The 20,967-nt window shown below is 42.5% G+C and overlaps 1 protein-coding gene across 8 annotated transcripts in view; it reads left to right on the top strand.

The window, feature by feature from the left end:
* Positions 1-3,010: 3,010 nt before the first annotated feature.
* The window catches only part of FARP1 (FERM, ARH/RhoGEF and pleckstrin domain protein 1), a 217,218-nt gene continuing 199,261 nt past the window's right edge, over positions 3,011-20,967 (top strand). For all 8 annotated transcript variants that reach the window (XM_074911279.1, XM_074911249.1, XM_074911241.1 and 5 more), the window contains exon 1: positions 3,011-3,323. The gene's annotated coding sequence lies outside the window, so the exon portion shown is untranslated. The remainder of the gene's footprint in view (positions 3,324-20,967) is intronic.

Here is a 20,967-nt window from a genome sequence, read left to right as displayed (position 1 = left end):
ACCTTCTAGAGTCTCACAACAAATATGAGAAAATGTCGATGAAAAAATAACCGCGAATCATCCCAGTTTACAAGAGCTGTAAAAAGTGAGGGCTTTCCAGAGATCCATATCAGCATTCCATCATAGCTGTTGCCATTTCTTTCCTAGCAGGGAAGAAGCCAGAAGGCACAGAGAGGCAGTCTCCCAAGACAACAGAACCCTTTAAACATATTTTTCTCCTTCCCTTCCTTTCCCTTGGGTTTTGTCTTATCAGGTAAGGCACAAATGAATGATCATGCCACCTTTGTCTTGCTTAATCTGAAATCCAGTTCCAGCTCTTCTCTTCTTTGTCAGTGGATGCAGACAAAGCTTATCTGTTTTCTTTCAGAAACATGAACTAACTATGACCATTTTTCTAATTTCAGCGACTTTTCAAAAACAAATGCTGTTTCTCTCCAATTCTCCTGTTTATTTGATGTCCCAACAAATTCCACATCTCATTCAACAGGGAAGAAATGTAACCCTGTACACTACAGGTAACTAACAGCAGTGATGAGTGCTTTTCTTAGCAATCACATCAGAGGAGTGCAAGTTGCTGCCATCTGTAATTTACAAGAGAGAAATCCATTTTAGATAAAAACTGCTGCTTATCAATTGTAGAGAGCATCGGTAGGAATGGATGAGTGAAAGATGACTTTATGACCAACTAGATAAACATCAAGAGACAGTAAAGAAGTCTTTTTAGACGTCAGTCCCTAATTGTCCTTGATGCCTTCAGAAGATTCAAGAACTGAAGAGTTAACACAATAAACACATGCAAGCTTGTCTGTGGCTCCTGGAGAAATGACCAACATATCATCATCTCTGATGCTTCAGTAAGTATACCATTCAAGATAGTATTTCACTGTTGCTTTTTGGAGCTCCCTCAGTAATAAAAGACCAGTAGCTGCAGGGCAACCTGTTACTTCTGTTCAGTACTGTGAAATGCTTCAAGGTCACTCAAAGTTGGAAGGCATTGAAGATGACCTCACTCACTTGATATAGATTACAACTCTTTTGTTACATGTGAATGATCTGGAACTGTACATAAAAAGCACCGGGAAATTCTAAATGCTATGATTGACACTTACAGTGCTGCTCTTACCCTAACTGCACCTTAAGTGAGTTAGAGCTGCTGACAGAACACGTATTTGGAAAAAGGCAATCTTTTTTATTATGTTGGTGTTTTTAACCACAGTTCATATGGTCAGGCTGCTGGACTAAATGGTTGTTGTAGGTCCCTTCCAACTGCAATATTCTATTCTAATTCTATTCTGTTTTCAGAACGAGAATGTAATATTTCTTCTTGATCTTCTACAGACAGACCATACATTTTGTATGGAAAATGTCTGGGGGAAAATAATCATAATTACTATCTTACCAAGTATTGACAGCTAAAGGCAATTTGCAGCCTTTCAGTCAGTAATGTATATTAACGTTTCAGGGCTGACCAAAGAAATGATCTCACAAGGTTGGTTGGCATATACATTGAGGTATTTGTAGCGAGGTGTTTGTGCACAGAGGCACTGCTGTTGACAGCAGAGGAATTTGTCTTTTGGGGATTAAGCAAGGCCAAGGCTTAGACAAAAAAAATATTTATAGCGTTCACATGTAATTTCTCTTTCCTTCAGTGATTAAAAACTAGAGATAGTAATTGGACTCCTTAAATGGTATTTAAATGCTAGGTGCTTAGAAGGGTTACTTGATAAATACACGCTTAGTTTACTGCTCCCTCCAGGGTCACTGAGAGAACTTCAAAGACCTGAAGTGTCTCCCCTGCGTCACTTATTTGTGTGCACCGCCCAGCCTTCTTCCTGAAAAAAACATTGGGTAAAAGACTGGAAAAGGCTCGAAGAGATGCACACCCCAACACTTCAGTTATGCAAATGGACAGTGGTGTTTTAGGTGCTGCTGTATGCAGGCAGCTATGCTGGTGCTAGGTGTGACAGCCTTTTTGCTATAGCTCCAAATCTTCTCCGAGGCAATGTACAGGGTCTCTGGAAAAGGCGCAGCCCCAGCCCCCGCCTTTGCCTGGTGGTCTCCTTTCTACTTACATACTGGAGAGTATGCCCTTGAAGCCCAGATTGCTACTACTTGTTAAATTTTAGTGCTGTGGTTGTCTAACTAGGAAGAAAATATAGGTTACAAACTAATAATCGTAAATGTGAATATGCTACCCATACACCTAGTCCTTTGGCTTCTCGGGCAAGCACTTGAGCGTGGAGGGCTACCTCTCGGTAAACCAAGCATCGATCTGTTCGCCGTTAATTCCTGGAGCCTCCCCCTAAAGCAGAAAAGCTGGGTATTAATAATGGGTTTGCCCAGACCCCCTCTGGCAATGCTCTGGTTCCTCCCGACCTAGCCACCTAGTTTCACAGCTGCCGGCCAGGGAACCAGCTCCCTCTCCAAGGGCAGCAGGGGACAGCCCCTGCCCATCAGGGCACCTACGTCGGACGGCCCCCGAAATCCGGAGAGGGGAGCAGTGACCGCGCAGGACCCCCGCGCTCCCTCGTCCCGGGGCAGCCGCTCGAAGGCGGGACGGGAGGCCCCGCCACACCTACTCGGAGCCGCCCTCCGCTCCCCCAGCTGCGAGGCTGTAGCCTGGCTTAACCCTTCCCTTCCGCCGCGGCCACCTGGGCGCTGCTCGCCCCTTCTGGTGTCCGGGAGGAGGAGGAGGAGGAGAAGGGCGGGTGTCTGGACCCCCCCCCAGCACCGCGGCGGCGCAGGGCGGTGATCGCTGCCCCTCCTCCCCTCCCCCGGACGGGCTGCCGGGTACCTGCGGCCGGGCGGCGCCGCCGAGGCGGGCACCCCGCTCCCCTCCGCCGCCGGCCGAGCCGAGCGGCCATGGCGAGCCGCTGCCGCCGCCTGTGAACGCTGGAGGGGGCTCTCGGCCGCCTCCTCCCGCCAGCGGCTCCCCCTCCGGGAGGGGGCAGGGTTAGGGGAGGTGCAGCCGCGGTAGCGCGGCGAGCGGCGTCCAGTTCCCGCTCCCCCGGTCTGCAGGCGGCAGCGGGACCCCCCTCTCCACCCCCCACCCCCGTCGCCGCCTGCCCCCGTCCTCGTCAGCGCCCGGCCCGGTGGGATCCCCCCGCTGCAAAGCTGGACATGGCGACCCTGCTCCTGCGAGCCCCCCGCTGTCCTCCTCCTCCTCCCCCCGCCGCCACCGCCACTCCTGCCGCCGCCTTCTCCTTCTCCTCCCCGCGGAGCTTTTAATGGCTCGGACCTCCGGCGGCCAAACGCGACTGCCCCTGCACCAGCCGCAGCGAGGAGAGCCCGCGGGAGCCCGCGCAGCCCCAGCCCCGCGCACGGTAAGGGCGGCACGGCGAACAATGGGGCCGGGCGGGAGCGGCGGCGGGTGGCACCGCGGCGAGGGCTCGGCGGGGCAGGCGGCGGGGGCGTGAGGGAGCCGGCGGCCGGGAGCGCCGGCACCGCCGCCCCCTCCCGGGGCGGTGACAGCCGCGGGGCCGCGCTGCCCGGCGGGCCCCCGGCGGGCGCCGCTCAGCCCCGCTTAATCCCATTACCGCGGGTAATCCGCGGGGAGGCTCCGCGCCGAGCGGCTCCCTGACCGCCCTCCCTCCTCCCTTCCTTCAGGCCACCGCGGCCGGGGGCAGTCCGGGGGGCGGCCGCGCAACTTGGTGCCTTTTGTTTCGCCCCCCCCAACCCCGGGCTGGGACCCGGCCCTGGCGGCGAGGGCGTCCCCCGGGGCGGTTGCTCTGCGGCTGGGCGGGAGCCCTGAGGGGACGCTCGGTGACGGGCGGAGTTGGAGGGAGAGCGTCCGCGCTGGCCCAGGAAAGGTTTCTCCCAGGACGGCAGCCGGCAGGGAGGTGCCGCTCAGGGGGGGGTGTGCGAGGGCAGCGCGCCGGTCTCCCCGCCTCGGCCCCGGGGCGGCTCGGGGGGGACGGGGCGGCCCGGGCCGGGCCCCGGCGGCGGTGGGCGTGGGCCGGGCTCCACGTTCGCCCCCGGCCAGCGCCGCCCCCCGCCCCGGGCTCCCCGAGCGGCTGTAAGGGCCGCCGCCGCCCGGGGCTCCCTCCGCCTTCGCGCCCGGGGGTGCGCCGAGCTGGCCTCGGCCTGATTCCCTCGACGCCTCGGCCGTGGCCGCGCCCGGGCCCGGGCTGGAAAGTTCGTCGCTTCCAAACCCGAGTGTTTCCCGCTCGTCGTCAGGGCCGGCCTCAGGCAGGCGTGAACCGCTGGGGAAAGTTTTGAGTAAACAGTTTATTTTCAGAGTGGGAGCTCATGTGTAGTAGGCCCTATCTTTTTTGATTTGGCTGCTTTGCTTTTTTTTAAAGCGGATGCAAACTCTGTGGAGGTTTTTTTTTTTTTTTTTTTTTAAAGTTGCTGGATTTGCTTGATTGCTGGCGTGAAATAAATGAAACGCGTAGCATATCTTTTTTTGGCCAGCCTTCTTACCAGGGTTCCTTCAAAGAGATTTGTCCCTGGAGAGTGGGAAGTTTATTGCGCTAAAGGAGCAGTATCGCTCAGCTGTTTTATTATTTGTCTCTCTCAGATACTTTGACTCTTGCTCCTTGTATTGCTTCCAATATGTATTTACAGCAAGCAGCTGATGTTGGAATCGAGCCAACAAAAATAAAAATTCTGAAGGAGTCCAGTGAAGAATAGCCCCAAATGTTCTCTTGAATTAAGATATCCCCTTCCCCTACTTAGGGATTTTTATGCGAGAATTGCGGTATCTAGCTAATTAGTGGATAAGAGCATTTTAGAAATGGTCCGGCGTACCAAGAAAGTACAAAATCCTCTTAGCTATGCCTCACGTGTCCGACCTGCCAGGGTCTCGAAACTCTGTGTTGGCTGGCGGGACGGGCTGGGAGGTGTGTGCTCTGCCCGCCGCGTTGCCTCCTGGGGCTTGTAGTTACCCCGACGTGCACCTGGCTGGTAAGCTCTGTGTGTGTAAGGACCAACCCGGTTCATGAGGCCAGGTGAGAGCTCGTCGTCCCCCTTTGCCCTGACCTTCCCTGCTATGAGCAGTGTCTGGTACTGAGCAAAGTGTAACAACCCCGGTGGCTCGGGGATCCCGCTTAATGGATTTGCTTTTTAATTGAGAGCTTCATTCTCTCAGGTATGGTTTTGCTCAAGGATTGGGTAGAGTCTTTTTCCTTTGTAACTCACAAAGATGAGGGGTTGTATGTAATACACCGAATTATAATGGCTATTTTTAAAAGCTTAGACATTGCTATGTCAGGTCAAACACACTGTAAATTCTTTTGTCCTCACAGACTTAACGTTCAAGTGTAGCTGTGGAAGGGGTCATTAGCAGTAGGGCCAACTGTCATCATCCAAGGGAAGGGGTTAGAAAGATGTATTTCTCTGCTCATTTTTTTTTTTGTACTATCTTGTGTATAGCCAGTTAAATTGCGTTTTTTTTTCTCCTGCGCTCTTGTTTTCTTCAACAAGCCAATAAATTAGGAAAGTGGGCAGAATGTTTAACCCACAGTAACATGGGACTTCAAAATGTCAAAAGTAGGTAAGAGATTGAATGTGTTATACCGAAGCCTGATTTTTATTTAATGGCTGGACTTCAAATTGGAATTTTTTTTTTCCTCCAGGTTGACACAGTTCATTAGTCATTTTGTAATCAATATCTTAAAGCATGCTACTTGTAACCAAACTTTTTGAAAGAAAATTGTTGATGATAAATGACCAAAGGGGAAAGACCACTTAAATGTGGTGGTTTGAAAAAGAAAAAACAAAGACTTGCTTTAGGAGATGTATTTCTGCATTAAAATTTAGTTAGAGAATTCTGAATTTATAGAGCTATCCGGTAAATTTTCCCTGCTGATTTTAGATTAATTTGACTTAAGAAAAAATTCAAACTTCCACTTAAGAAATTCATGTATGATGAAAATTAGCAGCTCTTAAAAAAAAAATATAAAAATTCTTGACACTGAGGGATATGAGGCTGCCAGTGCTGGCAGCTTTTTAGATTATATATGCTTCATGATGGAGCTATGCAAAAGAAATGTTTCTCTGGTTTGAAATATCTTTGCATTAAGTCTTTGGCTTGCTCTTAGGCATGGATTTCTAAAAGGGACTGACTGGTGCAGGGACTCCCAAACTGGGATCTGTTAGGGCACCAAGCTGGGGAAGATGGTTCATGGGACCATATTGTTTTCGCATTGTTTGCAGTGAGAAGTTGGCTGGCAGGCAGAGGAATTTCAGGGCTGCCCAGTGGGCTAAAGAATCAGGTGTACCTTTTTGGCTGAGTGTGACCCCTCGAGTTTTGTAAGGTGGAAAACTGTGCAGAGAACTATCTTGTGCCTTCTCTGATGGTTAACGGCTGTTCGTCCCTCTTTCCCGAGACTGGAATTTGAAGTGCAGGTCAGTGCTCTGACCTCACCCGCCCCTCTGCTTCGCTTGGGGAAATGCAGATATGTGTCTTGCTGACTGCAGCAGAGATCCGGATCCAGGACTTCAGTAGAATTGACTTGACTCATCTTTTTAAACTTAAATTCATAATTAGGAAACATTTTTTGCAACTGTAGGATCGGTTTGCAAAACCTGATTATCTACATAAATGAAGTTCTAGTGGATGTTTTCTGCTGTTAAACCTCTGTATTATTAATATTGGTTACATTCTAGTGCAGAATCAATGTATTTGCATTAAACTTTTCATACTGTGCTGTGATGTTAGTGATAGGGACTAAACTTAGTGATTTTGGTTTCTGTTTTGTTTGGGTTTTTTTTCACCATTTTTTCATAATGCTTGTCTATGCCAGTGTCCTTATTTTCCTTATTTTATATTGTCTTTTTTAGACAAGTATCATTAAAATACTGTTTCTTGAATTTGAGTCCACCAATTTGTCCTGCTTATTCTGTTTCTTCCTTTAGAAATTGTCATGTCTATCTTAAGATGCCTTTCCAGATTTTATTTCATGACTTTGAAAGATTGCAGTTTGTGTACCTTTTTTTTTTTCTTTTTGCATGTACTTTTCTGACTGGTAGGTGCTGAATAGGTGGTGAAGTTTATAGTTTACCGATGGACTACTGAATTAAAGGGGCAACTTGCGTGTCTGCTTGTAAAGGCGCAGAAGACTAATTACAGAGGTATAAAAGATCATCAGGCTCAGTCAGCTTTGAATTTGTACAAAATGTCAGTAAATTTGGCCTGCAGAAATGTATGCGAATCAGACAATTAGGTCAGTCTTTATCAGATGTGGGCACTATGTTGTTGGTAATCGATTGCAGCATGATGAGCTTTTTAGCCATGTCAGTAATGTAGTAGACTTAATTAAATATGAGAAATGAAAATATACGCCTTTTGGAGGATTTGGGAAACAGGATGTGAAACTACCTTTTTTTTTTTTCAGTGTGGAAATATAAATGGGGTAAATTATGTTTAATGTTTGGTTGTCAAAAAGGACTTAAAGAGAAAAAGAATGGTGGCTCTGTTAGATGGTACTCAAATAAAATGAAGCTTTGTTGGTGAAGTTCACGGAGGTGCTAAGTTCTGTTTTCTGTTGATCTCGGAGGGAACTGACATTTTTTGTAACGAGCCCTTGAATGTTACGCAGTAAAATCTGTACAGTAAAGTCTGGCTTTGTGTCACAGCATAAAATGGAGCAAAGAACTTTCTCAAGCCATGAAATCTGGATACTGAGGATTACACTAGAAAATTTCTATACAATACATGTTTGTTATTAGGCATGAGAAATACTTGGGGTTGGGTGTTATTTTAGTATAAGGCAGAGATGGTGTTTCCAGACTGTTTTCTTTCCAAGGCTGTAAATTTGGTATAGTGTAAAGGTAAAGCCCACTGAAAAGTGGGAGACTGTGTCTTTGAGATGGTGTTGCTGGTTCCCCCACTGGTGATGCCTTGCCTTGTGCAGCACTCCACTGCTTGCCATTAAGATAATTTTTTTGGCTACCTTGGCATTCATGCTGGAGGTTGCTGTCCCATGGTACAAGATTTCTCAAGTGAGTAGTAATGTTAACAATTTCCATACCTGTTTCCTTCCAAATATGCTGACTTGGGGGGCCAAAGTTATGGTCCGGAAATTGCAGGGTGGCTGAATTTTCCATAATGAAAGTACATTAAGAGATTATACTCCAACTTGATGTGTGATTCTACTGTCTTGTAAGGCTCTTTAAATTGCCATTTCAAGCTTTCTCCCTCATTGGATGTGTTAACACAGAAGTGAAAGGGTAAATTGTGTAACCGAAGGGGACCTTCCCCTCATTCCCCAAGGTACAGGTCTTCCCAAAGCGTCTATTTTTATAATACACAAGGTATTTTGGTGTATAATACACAAAGTATTACAGAAATTCTGCAGCTGGGGGTGTGTCACATGGACAGTTTTGTCTGAGAAGCTGTGACTTTCTGAACAGAGATATTGGTAGCAAGCCATCCCTGCTTGAAACAACTGTGTCTGAGTGCTGGCAGTACGTTCTGTATACACAGAGGAAACCGGAGCGCTGCCTCTGGGGCAAGCTGCTCAGGTACCTGGATTGCTAGGGAAGAGCGTGCATTTTTATAGGTCAAAAGATGACTTACTGGTAAACTGGAAAACCTAGCAGTAATAGGAGGGAGTTGGTATTGTTGGGTATTTCCTTCTCTAGTCTGGGGCTGCTGCTTCTGCTAGGCACTGTTGGTCTTTCTGCGTCTTTCACTCCTGGTTATTGCAGGACCAGTTGTTTGATCACTGGTCACTAGTAATACTGACAACTCCATCTCTTTAGTCAAAGACCCTTGTTTTCAGTCACCTGCACCACAGGCATAGGTCAAGAAGACATTTGTCAATTTATTCAAGTAGCAAATGTGGCATAAAGGGTCTGGCTGCTCAGTAACCTGTGTACATTTAATTGGCTCTTTCTACTGTGTTGTGCATTTTTCTGTTGGTTACGCTCTCAAATTTTTTCTGTGCCTGGATTAACCACTTGAGCTGTAGACATTGTGCATTCATTTCTCCCATCTCAGAGTGTTATTTTTGGACATGTCCCAGCCTCTGTCTCCCCATTGAACAATACCAAAGGTGTTCCGCAGGGACCTTTGCTAGCCTAGCAATGGAGCACCGTCAGACTGCTCATTAGTCTTTTATGTCTCTTCTTATCAGTTTTACTGTGAAACTCCCTATCGCTTCGGTTGCACATGTTAGAATAATTAGGCTTCCTGTTTGGCAGGTGTGTATAGCATTGATTTTGGCCTGAAAGTTCAGAGTAGGGGAAGGTTACTATTAAATTATATGAAATGGCAAGTATGCCTTTTTCCATTATGAGGTGGGTTTAAAACATAGTCTTGCACAGAGAGGTGCAAATGCTGAGCAGACTTTCATGCTACTTATACAGGAGGTTTCCTTTGCATTAGTAAATAAGTGAAAATAAATCTTTAAAATAAACCTCTTTTAAGAGGGAAAGAGGATGTGGTGACACCACTATGTGGTTGGAACAGGGTTTCCCATCATTCAGAGGCTCTGGGAACACAGCAGGTATTAGGCTGACTTGGAGCATTTCCCTGGCCACCCTGGTCTTCCTACGAATATAGGAAAAGAGGAGGGGGTGTCTTTTGGGAATTGAGGATTTTTTTCTGTTTGTCTCTCTCATCTCTTGAATTATCTTGGAGTTTGCTGCTGTTTATGGCTTACCATCAAAGTGAAATGAATTTGATTTGGTTTTATGTTGTTAATTCTCTGCAGTCCTATGATTGCAATAACAGTGATTACAGCTGAGAAGTCTCTGGCCAGCTCTTGCTGTGGTGTATAATAGTAGTGTCTTTTTCAGATTAAGGAAAAGTATGATTTGTTTCGTTTGTCCCGCCTGAGGTTATTTTCTCAAACATCAAGGCTAAAAAGGAAGGTAAAGCTCTTGTGAAAGTAAGAATCTGCAGAAGTTGTGTTTTCTTTCAGGAGTTTCCTATTTTCCAGGGAGCGGTTAGTATTCAGGCCCTGAAAAATATTAAAGGGAGAATGGGAAGGGGGAGATTCAGTTGCAGTACCTTTTAGGGAGTTAAGAGTGTCTATAACTATGTACCAAGTAATCTCTCTGCATTATAGAAGTTAAACTTTCAGTCTTTTTATTTGAAAGCTCCTATCTTTGTGGAAATTCCTCCTGAAAATCTTTGTTTTGCATTGTGTTTATAAGACCTGAAACCATTAATGTTTACCTGTAACATATTAAACATTCAATAGTTTTGTTGCTTTTTAAACAGAGGCATCAGTATGTTCATATGGGAAGATCAACTGTATGGCTGTGCTGTTTTAACCTGTGTTGTTCATTAGCCATTTTTTACAGCTTAGCTCAATTAACTGGTGTAATGTGGAAAATAAAATTGTTTAATGTTTTGGTGCAGAGCACTGTTTTATTCCCCTGTGTCCTTTGAAATCCTTTGAAATGTTGAGCATAATAGTTAGTATTAGGAAAAATAAAATACTAGAAACCATGAAAAGAAATACAGAACAAGCAAAAAGGAAAAGAAACCTAGAATGTACAGCCAATAAATATTGAACCTGAAGCTAGCAGAAAATATCCTCAAAGTGCTTCAATAGCAAATAAATAAAACAAAGACAAAGCAGATGGTGTGATAGTATTGCAGTGGAGAGAAGGGCAAGTGACTCTGCCATTTGAATATTAAAGTTTTAAAAGGCATTCAAATTAAGTGCTGCTCACAACTCTGCGTTAACTAATAATATTTCAATTTTGAGATAAGTCACAAACGGCACAATTCCAAGGATATAGGATCCATTTACCTAAGATGTGTCAGTTGGAAGTGAGCCTCTAAGAGAAGAATTTCTAAATAGACCTGCAGGAGAGGAGAAGTTGCTGATGGTAACTTTATGGGGCAGGTTTTTCCAACTCAATTTTTTTTCATATTATTTACAATTAAGGCCTGAATGGTAACGCTTCCTCTTTGTTTCTGGCCATACCTCTGTAAACTGTTGGGCAACTTTAACCATGTTAGACAAACGATGAAGCTTAATTAAAAAATAAGTGCTGGATGGAGGAGAGACTCAAATCACAGCAGCTGTTGCTGGAGGTCATCTGTGTCGCCTGTCAGCTGCCCCATTGGCATATGTGTTGGCCAGGCAGTCACATAGGTGCTGTTCAAAGCAAATGCAGCCTCATGCCATCTAATTAGCAGTGAGCAAATAGGACAGTGTCGAGAGAGGGGTCAGGAAGGCTGTCAGGAGAGGAGCTGTGTGGTGGAGCAAGCCAGGCAGGGCCTGAGGGAAGAGTTACCAGTTGGGTGGAAACCAGTTTTTATTAGCTCTGTTGGTTACCAAACGTCAGCATGTTTGCGTAGTGGCTCTTAGGGGGGAGGAAACAAACCTAGCACTAATGAAGCCTGTCCAGAAAGTGAAATCTTTATCAAAAACCTTGGCCACGTTGACACCAAGCACAGTTTCCCACTGTTACCTGGAAATGCTTCCTGTAGCCATGAAGTAGTGTGCCTTTATTCAATGAAGTACCAAAGCAATGCTACAAGAGCAGGATATCTGTGTGAAATTTACCTCCAGTTGTCCAGCTTTTTAAGTGCAAATCAAGGACTACTTCAGATTCTGAATCAAGAAATTATCAATCAGACAATACCTTACACATGAGCATTTCTCCCTTAATTTTGTGTGCAGTGACTGTACACTAAGGCACCAGAGAAATCATTGCAGCAGTTTCTGGTTGTAATAATGCTTCAAGAATCATTTGAAGCAATGGACCAGCAAATGACACTTGATGGTAGCTCTCTGCTTGAGAAAATCCAATGCAGGGAAGCCATCCCTGCCCTCCTAGATGAAGAGAAAGTACATGATGGAGGAGAGCTACAGACTAATAGTGGCATGCTGTAAGTGGGTGACTGAAAAATTAGATCACTGTTGTGATGGAGTAGTGTGTATGTATGTGTTTGTACATATGATGAGAAGTCTGAGTTCAGAAGCATTTTCTTTTTCTGAAACTAAGTTATAGACTTAGTAATTTCCTCAGATATTAAAAACCAAACAAACACAACAGCCTATACATACAGGAAAATTCAAACATGTATGTGAAAGCATTAAAACTGAACAAAGTTCTTATTGTTCTTAACCAAGTATTTGCTAGGGTTGCTTTGACTTCCTTAGATCTGCTGGTAAAATTTCTTTGGGCAGTAGATAAAACTACCAAATTTTCCTTCAAAGTTACTTTTCTTAAAAGTGAGAGTAATGTTTGAAAATATGTATGCTGCTATTTAAGATATTTACAGCAGAAGATAGGTGATGTGATGAGAACAGCTAATACACAGACAAAGAACAAACTAATTAAAGCTGAAGTAGTTAGCTATAGAGATGGTGAGCTGTTCAAGCGTGTACCACAATAGATGGATATAAGTAACAGAACTACATTTTTCCCTCCCAGTGTCATGTAAAGAAAATAACAGGGAAAGCTAGGTATTCCCCTTCATCTTTGGATTCAGATTCTCTGCAAAAGCTGCAGGATTAGGTGGTATCTGTACTTCAAGAAAGCTCAAAAGAATTTTCATTTTAGTGTAAACATAATTCAACAGAAAAAATCCCAAAGAAGAGTCTGTGGTCTGCTTTTCTGCCTGCTTTTGTTGAAACAAAATGCCCCCTCCAACCTGAACAAAGTTCTTTCTACTTAAAAGCACTCCAAGACTGGAACCAAAGCTTAGATGTATGCTGTGAAGGGAAAATGGTAGCTATACATCTAAAAAATATCTAGAGAAAAATGTAAAATACTTGTAGAAGTTTTAAAGCCTCATATCTGTGGCAGTTCTGGGCTAACCTTGGAGCAGAATGAATTTCAGAGAATGCTGATCTAAGAACGGTTCCAGCTTGGCAAGGAAAATGTGATTTGGAGACGTGGAAGAGAAAATGAATCAGAATAATGGGTCTGACCCCTGCAAGTAGATTAGGCCTAATGAAATTAATATCTGAAAATTAATTATAAAACCAACCTGATAATATATAACAGGATTTAAGAGGATGTTTACAAATCTGCAAGAACTCCAGGATTCTTCTGTAGAGGAGGTCCCAAGAGTAGTATAAGAATATCTGCTTTTGGCTTCCCATAAAATATTTCAATTGCAGTGAGCAACCCCACTTCACTCGTGTGCATATGTTTCCTGTTGCAATCAAGTGACAGCTTGGCTCAACTTGGAGAGGGCTGAAATGCCTCAGAGCTGGATTGTACGGTATCAGCTGGGTAAAAGTTTCCTGAAGTCTTTTGGCAGTGTCTGACTTTTGTGAAATAAAATATGCTGCAGCAATTTCTAGTTTGTGTGTGTGCATGTTGACCAATGAGTGAATTTATTCTAAGCATTAACTTGCTTGTTTATGGCAAATCCTGGAATAGCATATTGTTTTCATTAGATTTCCAGGCTAAATTTAATTGGAATTTTGTCAGGAGGACAAGCTACTCTGGTTACTTTTGAATGTGTTTAAGGAAAGTTTCATAACTCCTTCTTTGGTATTCCTCCAGTAAGGCCTGATCCTTTTTTTATCTACAAAGTTTAAAGCTTGAGGGGACAATAAAGACTCAAATCAATTGGAAGTAATTGCAACTAGATCATCAGCATAGTTTTGTTTAATTTACAGTGTTTATTTAGTGCTCTCCTGTTGAGGAAGTTTAATCAAATTCCTTGTACTGCGGGGGACTGCAGGGAGAAATAGCAATGATCCGGGTGCTTGTTTTGAAGACTCTACCTTATATATAATGTAGTTCTCCCGTTTGGGGAAAGAAAGAATTTTAATACCTGGTGTGGTTGCTGGAGTGGCTCCTCTGTAACTGGACATGGGGACACAGAGGTTTTCTTGGCTGGGTGCTTTCATTAGGGCCAGGCTTGTCCCCCATCAATGCTCTTAAAGCATCGAGAGAGGAGCTCTGCTTTTTAACTTAAAGTCACACAGCAACATAGTTGAAATGAGTCATTTGAATGTTAAAACAGAAGATACAATTGTGTTAATCCCATGTCCCCGCTATTTTGAAATAGGCAGAATAGCCTTTAGAAGCTCTTGGCTCACTACTTGTTGTTTGTACTTCTTGTTTAAGCGTGCTGTGTTACAGTGCTCATCTCTGAGGGCTGAGTTGGTGGTGCCTGATGCAATGCACTGTGCAGAGCTAGAGTCTTTAACCCCCACGTTTGAGAGTGTGCGCACTATGGGACAGCTTCAGGCTGTTTTCCTCAGGAACAAGATTTGATGGGGACAGTTGAAAAGCAAAAGTCTTGACCTTTGAATGCATGGAACGTCACAGGGGATTATCCTTACCCAGTATGCAATTAGCTCATGTTAGAGGGAGGAACAGTAACCCATTTCTTTGTGCCCATTTCTTTTGTCTGTGTTTTATATCCCCCTCTACCCTCCTTGAAATTCTCATGTGTATATACTTCTCAGTGTTTTAGCAGTATCTATGTTTTCTTTTGATTCACTAATAAGGCTGAATTTTGTTCAGGGTGAAAGAAAACCATGATGTAAATCAAGGTTCTGTGATTCTATTTCTGCACATCATGTGCGCTGCTGTTGGCAGTCCTGGGAAGAACCATTCCTCTTGTCTTAGTTTTAATGACAATTTGTGAGGAAAAAAAAATAAACCCAACAATACTGTCGCCTTTGCAAGGCTGAGATTAGGGAAATGTATTTAATCACTACAAATTAATGAATATGTGGCTTTTCTTCTTGAAATAAAAGGTGAAGAGTCTGAAATCTGAATCATTCCTTTAATGAAGGTGGGATGTTACTGATGCTGCTTTTATGAGGTTTTCAGGTAGTAATAATTATTTGGTGTTCTCCAAACCTGGCTATGCCCTTATGCAGTCAGGCTGAGAGAGTTGGGGTTGTTCAGCCTGGAGAAGAGAAGGCTCCAAGGGAGATCTTAAAGCGGCCTTCCAGTACTTAATGGGGGCTACAGGAAAGATGGGGAGGGACTCTTTATCAGGGAGTGCAGGGGTAGGATGAGGGGTAATGGTTTTAAACTGAAAGAGGGTAGAGTTAGGTTAGGTGTAAGGAAGAAATTCTTTACTGTGAGGGTGGTGAGACACTGGCACAGGTTGCCCAGAGAAGCTGTGGCTGTCCCTGCCCATGGCAGAGGGGGTGGAACTAGATGATCTTTAAGGTCCCTTTCAACCCAAACCATTCTATGGTTCTGTGACTCTGTATTATTTGTACAATATTTATTTGATCTTCCTTCTTGAATTCTATGCATGTTTTTATTTCCCGACCCCTTTTTTTTTTAATGCGGTTACTATATGTGACGGCATTCTATAGTATTTATCCATAATGCTTGCATTTATGTCCTCTATAGATAAAGTAAATTTGATGGAAGGACACACTGTTTACATTTTGTACAGTTTCAGTAAGCTCATAGCCAAAACTGTTGCTGGTATAGACTCCTGGAACTTGTTAGCTGTTCATTTACATCTTCAACAAAAGTATAAGTATGTAAGTTTTGAGTAATACTCTTTTTCCATTAGTCCTACAGCTTTCTTAACAGTAAGGAAGGAATGCAAATCTTTGGAGGCTCATCTGAGGTTTTGATAGCTCAATAAAATACATTTTTTTTGGCATGAAGCCTTTAAAGACCAAAATAGATCTTGTGTATGATTGGTATGATTTAAAAGGGCTGCAAATGGCAAGCCCGATAATCGGACAGTTATCTTGGTGGATTTGTTAAAAGTTTTTTTTCCCTTCTCCTTTATGGCAGAGGACAGTCAGCTAAAGATTTTCTTGGTGATCATCACAAGATTTGAATTTAAATGGTTTTTAAATTCTGTGCTCTTTCACGTAAGTTCTACGTACGCTTTGTTCTGTACCATATGATTAAGAAAGAAACATGCACTGATTGTGAGACAGTTACCAACTATTAAGAGAATCTGTCAATGTCCCTGATTTATTTTGTTCAATCATTTTTCCACTAAGAGAAATCCATCTAATTTGTTTTTTCATGGATTTACACATAAATGTCTTTTTCCAACATTTAACAGATTAGGCACTTGGAACAGTAAACATGTATCTTTGACTCTGTATTGGATAGGACCTGATATTCTGGCTGATAATTACCCGTGATATTGCTTGCTTCCGTCTTTGTTCAGTGATTTGTAGGATGAGGTTCCTGTTGTTGCTGTAGAGCTGTGTTTTCAGTGATAGATTCAAGGGCAAGTTTTAGGTAACTACAGGGTTGAGATAGTGTTTGTAGGAATTTTGGCAATGGTCCTAAATTGTCTTTTCTGTATCCATAATCTGATTCAAGGGTGCTCCCTATAAGGACTGATGTTTTTGTTCAGGCTTCTTTCAGATGTCTTAAATACTACTGCTTCCATTAAAGAAAAAAAAAAATCCAGTCTGTAATTTATGATTTTACTGTCAGGGATTTTTTTCCTGCTGGTAAACTGGCCTGTGTAAAACTGCTCTAATTCCTCCTAATCTTTAAACTTCCCACTCAACTTGCAGACCACATCCCCATGGTCCTACACTTTATTATCCTGGAAATGGTTTGCTCCCTTGCTGCTCTGCTGTGTCAGTCTCCTTGATTCCCTGGGAGGCTTTTGTTCTGCCCTGGCGTCATCCAGCTCTAGTACAGAGTTCCCTGCGAGACAGAGCCCTTCAGGAAGACCCTGTGCAGGGGTTTGTCTTCATGGCAGTTGGCTTTCCAGAAAGATCATGTGTAACTTAGTTACTGGACCAGTAGATCTGTCATTCTCCCTGCTTCTGAATTTTAATAATTCTTCCCTAACTACTATCTTCCATGTTATATAAAATATTCTGTATATTTTGTTTTCTTGAAATGTAATTGCTCATTATTTTATTGCTGAGCTAAAGCAGTTTGTCATTAATAACCTCAAGGTTCCCTTTTGTTACCACATATATAGTAATTTTATCTGTGCTAGTAAGGCATGATGACCTATTTTGGTTAGTATGTCTGGTTTTTGAGCTGAAGGATGATAGCAGAATTGTATCTTGGAATTTCTTGGGTTATGTTAGAGACAAAAAAGGGGAGTAAAATACCAAAAATGTTGGTGGAGCATGGATTCTGTTCTGTAAGTTGTTAGAAGCAGTTAGATTGTGAGAGTTTCAAAGTGTCACCCTTGTTTTTAAAAACTGTCTTTAATAAGGAGCTCATTTATATACTTCTGATAATTCTAAGACCCTTCAAGTAAGCCTGACTTTGCTACAGGAATTCAGTAAGGTGCCACTATGCCTTACATCCATTAACAGAGGTTCTCTGCTGCCTCACAGTACATATTCCTTACTGACTGAGACAGCCACTAATTTTTTTATTAGATGAATGCAACTTTGAAGGCTCCTCACTGAATGAATCCATTAAGAGAGTTGCCTAAAGGATATCTTATTTTTGCAGAACAGGCAAAAGTCAGTCACTTTGCAAGCTGAGGGCTGTGGTAACATACTATTTATTTCCCTTAAAGCAATACTGCCTTTAGCTGTTCTGTTGGTTCTTCATGCTTAGAATTTGCTAACTGGGGGGGAAAGATTTTGAAAGGATTGAATAATCATACCCATACATTTTTTTTTTTATTACGTTGTCTTCCATTAAAAAAATCCCCGTTTTTTTCCTTAACTTAGAAGATCTAACAACTTCATAGGTAGTTGCTGTTTATCCATTTCCCCATTTTAAGTATTTCCAAAAGTTGAAAACCAAGCCATAAGCCTCCCAAGTTGTACACATAGTTAGTAGTCCCTGGCTACTAGCTAGTCCTAGTAGTTGCAAGACTCATACTTTGTTGCAAGAAGGGTGAAAATGTCAGGTTCATGACTGTGTGTCTGCTTTGTTTTAGTAACAAAATCAGTGGTTTTTCTATCAGTTTTATTTAAATTGAGTGAATAAAGAAGTGTAATTCTTTATTACGCCTGGAGGCGTGCTGCGGGCGGCACTGAATGTTCTGAGGCAAGGATACAGGAAAAACTGTGTAGACTTGGTAAATGGGGATGAAACCCAGGATCCATCAGAGCAAACCCAGGAAATAATGTGAGTGGTGAAACTGCAGGGTTTGTCCTTGAACACAGCTGATAACTGAAGGGTAGGAACAGTTTATCTTCTGTCCATGGGATGCTCCTGTTGACCTTGCTGCATTGCGTGGGCTGAGAATAGTGCAGTTTTCCCAAGTATACCAGAGAGGATCTCGGGAGACCTTAAGAGGAGAAGGGGAGAATTAGGGCTTTTTAGGCACCAGCATGTAGTGTTGCATGTGGTCTTTTTCCTTTTTTTGTTCTTTTCCCCTGTGGCCCCTTACTGCAAAGATTGTGTCAGTAGCTTTTCAGTATTGTGGTACAGTTGCTGAGCGAAATGAGTTCCATTTCTGTTATCTTTAACAGGAAGTAGAACTTACCAAAATTACTGCAAGGCTAGAAAACAGACTGGTGTGTATTTGATTTTATCATAGTTAGGATTTCAGGTCCTTTCTGGTGTGAACCTTTTATTCTATGTATGAGTTGCTGTGAGCAATTGGGCTGCTTGCACAGCTTTCAGGGATTGCTCATACCTCCCCTGAAGTGTTACCCTGCCTAGTCAATTAAAACTTAAAGTTGGTACCACAGTTGTCATCTCCTCTTTGATACCATTCTGTAAGTACTTGAAAAGTTGCTGTAAGTGGCTTCTGTACAGCACTCTCTCGATTTCTGCAGAAACATCACTCTTTTCAGGCAGAAATATTCCAGGTGGTATTTCTTGGAGGGGCAGGAGGGAAGAAGGGCTTCCATGCCTCTCATTACCTAAATGGGCCTTTCCAACACCTGCTTCTTCTGTGCTTGATTCCTGGATAATCATTTTGCTGAGAGCATCCTTGTGTTGGCACCGGGAGCCGGAAAGGTTGGTGTTCTTCAGTTACATGCAACTTGAAATTCAGCTTCTACTGCTAGGAAAAGATAAGTTGAGCCATATTTTCCCTTTTGTAAGCTTACAAAACAACCAGATGTAGAAACATGAAAACCGTTCTTTCCAAAGTAGGGGCCCTCTTTCTGAATCATTCCAGCATTCTTATGGGCTATTTTTGCATAGATGGGTTGGGAATCTCCTGTAACACAAAATGTTCATTTACGGTCTTATTCTGTGGCCTGGTTGAAGCAGAGCGCTGGTTTTATGGCTACTGCATGCCGTGTCTCCATGTACACTGCCTTGGAGCCTCGTGAAAGTCTGCGGGCTCTGCTGGTGCTCCCTGCTGTGGTAGCTCCAGTTTGGAGAGAGCTGAAACAAGGAGCTGTGAAAGCACTGAGAAACTGGCAAAGGAAACTTTGAATTTGGATTTGTTTTCTTTAAGTAGTAATGAGAGATCAGATTCTGAATGGTGGCAGCAGTCTGCTAGTATTTCACCAGGATTTTGAGAAAAATTGTTTCTGCATGGAAGCAACAACTTGGAAACATTAACTTAAAAATCTGTAATGTGAGCTGGGCGCAGTGCTTAATACAGATCTTGTGAAGTAGCAGAGCTGTGGATGATAAGCAGGTTGATACCAGAATGGATAAAAAAAAAATAATGTAAACGTCTTTTTTTTAAAAAAAAAACCCAAACACCTTCCTGTTCAAAATAAAACTGGCAAATTAAATTTGAACCTTCTGGGAAGGCCTTACCTGTACCTGCTAGTTTCACACTTGGTATCAGTGACTTCTCAAATTAAGTAGGTCAAACGATATGCCTCGTGTACTGTCATTTATTGTATACAGTCATTTAAAATATATAAGGCAACTAAAGGGGAGCTACCCTTTACATTTTTTAAATCTCTATTTTTAATGTCTTTATACTAGATAAAGTTCTTATTTTTACATTTTTCCAAGTGTAAGTACTCTTCATTTTTTAAGAAGCAGAAAAGCTTTTGTGTTATGTACTTGCTTTCAGTTTAGCTACCAGATACAGAGAGAATGTTTTATTTTTGAATAAACTCAGGACTGAGAACTCATCTGGGAGCTCAAAAAGTAGGAAAGCTTTTTCTTCTTCCTTTGTCCCTTTTTAATCTATGAACAGAATAATCAGTTGGGAGAAAATTAGGATTATGTGCATTAAAGCTTGAAGCACACAAAAAACTCCAGGTATCTCACTGAAGGCATTCATGCAAATTAGGTATCTCACAGACTTATTAGATACCTAATAGAATTTCTTGATATTTCTGTAAATTTGACTATTAGTGAATTGGGAAATTAATTATGGTCACCAAATCTTAATCTCTCCATTGTATAATAAATTCTGTTTTAAATAGCCATCTTGTTTATGGTAAAGTTGTGGGTGTTTCATTTTCTGATGCATTTTTAGGGTGACTTTTAAGACATCTTAGTGGTTTAATTTTAGTTCCAAATGCAGTGTATTGAAAGACATAGTAAAATTGGCTTCTCAATATAAAGAAACAAATTCATTGCTAATTTCTAAGACAAAAGGTGTAAAAGCAATCCACGTAACCAAGACTGTATAACACTTAGAAAATGTGTAAATATTGTGTAACCTGCTGGTTATGGAAAGAGGTACCGAAGTAAATGTAAAGACTGCATTTATTGCAAATGAATCTTTGAGATGAATCAACTGATGGAAATGAACTTCTAGAGGAAATCGACAAAACCAATTTTAAGGTAAGGTTTTTGTCCTTACTAATGTGTTTACCTTCCAATAATGACTTAAGCCATCTGTTTTACCTTTCTTTCATTTGGACCATAAAATTTATCTAAAAATACTTTCAAATAGTCATATGTTTTTGGTTTTTTTTTAACTTCCCCAAATTTCATGTTCTATTAGAGCATGTATTAAGCCATGCAGATGAGTCAAAAGTAACACTGCCAAGCCGCAGACTACAACATAACTTAATCTTTTTTATATGTTGAAGGACATACGCAAAAAAGTTTGTGTGGGTCTTTTTTGTTTGTTTGTTTTGTTATTACCTATGTTTTACTGCAGAAGAATAACTGGTTCCTTCCAAGCAAGGTTGCTGATACTACTGCTACTAGTCTTAGTCTGGGAAGTTACATCTTATGAAATGTATTAGCCTCAGATATACTTTGAGTGTGCTTATCTCTGAGAGGTTTTCA

Source organism: Athene noctua, chromosome 1, assembly GCF_965140245.1.
Source record: "Athene noctua chromosome 1, bAthNoc1.hap1.1, whole genome shotgun sequence".
Lineage (NCBI taxonomy): Eukaryota > Metazoa > Chordata > Aves > Strigiformes > Strigidae > Athene > Athene noctua.
This window is presented reverse-complemented; position numbering and strand designations above follow the sequence as displayed.